Source organism: Camelus ferus, chromosome 19 (genome assembly GCF_009834535.1).
Source record: "Camelus ferus isolate YT-003-E chromosome 19, BCGSAC_Cfer_1.0, whole genome shotgun sequence".
Taxonomy (NCBI): Eukaryota; Metazoa; Chordata; class Mammalia; order Artiodactyla; family Camelidae; genus Camelus; species Camelus ferus.
This window is the reverse complement of record NC_045714.1, coordinates 25,697,075-25,698,776: the sequence shown is the minus strand read 5'-3', so window position 1 is coordinate 25,698,776 and position 1,702 is coordinate 25,697,075.

Here is a 1,702-nt window from a genome sequence, read left to right as displayed (position 1 = left end):
TCTGGCACCTATGGTTTTATTACTCCTAAGAGAAAGCTGTATGTTTTGAAGTATAAAAGTTTATCATAGATTCTCCTTTACTTCATTCTCAAGGTAATCTAATTTTCCTCCCTAAAATCAACTCACTCTTGTCAGAAAACTTTCTTAATCCACATTTGTGAGTATTTTTTTTTTGTTTATCTGTAATTGTCTCCCAGATCTTGATGAAAATTACAATTTGCTTTTTTTTTTTTTTGAATAACTTTTGTGGTCTGTCAAGAGTAATTCCAAATATTGCAATTAGGATTTATTTTGAACCTGTGTTAAGACATCCATCCATCACCACAGTCATTCCTACTTCCCTGGGTGTCAAACAACTTTTCTCTGCAAACATGGATTTCCTAGTCAGGAGACCTTTAGCAGAGCTACTTACTCTCCAGGGCTTATCCCCTTATTCTTTCAAAAGAGACAACAAATCTCCTGAGATTTTCTGCTTTACTGAATACTGACACCACTGCTCTGAGAAGCATAATCCCATTTTTTACAAGTCAAATCTAATTTTTAACTGGCATGAGGGTGACTGATTCTTGCCAGATTCCCTAGTTTTGCATTCTCAAGACAAACTTATTTTTCTTCATAATTGTTGAGGTGGATCCCTTATGTGTCTCATTTCTTTTACCATTGAATTTCATAAGGAAACTCCTTTATCTGTCACAAGGCATTGACAAACTTTCATGAGATTTCCTCATTTTCCTGTGAGATTTAACAAACTTCTTTTGCACAATAGTCCTATCACTTTCAAGAAAAAGCTTTTTTTCCCCCTCACAGGAACACCTCGATTTTTTTTTCCAGATTCAAATTTACATAATTCTCACAACTAACTCCTTTTACTTTTTTGAGATTGACTCACTTCTGTCTCTGGGCTTTCTTCACCCACTCATGCAAATATATTGTTGCTTTCACCTGCAAGGTTTTCCCCAAAGCTTTTGAGAATTTCACTTTTTCTCATAAGTCTAAGCTCTCTGCACTGCTAAGAGTAAGTCAAATAACTGTTCTCTTCTTAACCCCTGTGAAGACACCCATCCTTCACCAAAATCTGTCTTACTTACCTTAGAAACTATCACTTTTTCTCTGCAAACATGGATACAATTCTTAGTCGATCAGTAGTTCAGCCAATCTCAGGTGAGTATCCCCTGATTCTCACATTGGTAACTGCAAATCTCTAGAGACTTGCCACTTTTCTCATGAGACTAAGCTTACCACGCTGGAGAGACTTGTCACAAAATGAATAAAATTTTTACTCTCCTGAAGAAGTCCATCTGTCACCAGGTGCCCTACTATTTCATTCTTGAGACTAACTCCTTTTTGATTCTTCACAGGGAATCCTTCCTATCTTGTATTTTGACACATTTACTCTGGTGAGAACGAACCCCATTTTCTGTCCCAGAATTTTCTCCAACTTTCAAGAAATGTCCAATTTCATTGCAAGATGAAATGTTCTCCTACAGCACACAGTGTCCCCTCGCCCCCAAGAGAAGTCTCCTCTTTTTTCAGGCTTGAACACCAGATTTCACCAGATTGATTAAAAAGGAATCTTCTTCACACACTGCTGCAGCCTAATTCATTTTTATTTCTCTGTGATCAATCACATTCGTTTTAAGTGTTTTTTACCCACTCTCCTAGGAACAACCCTAAATCCTCTAGCAAGGATCACTTCAACACT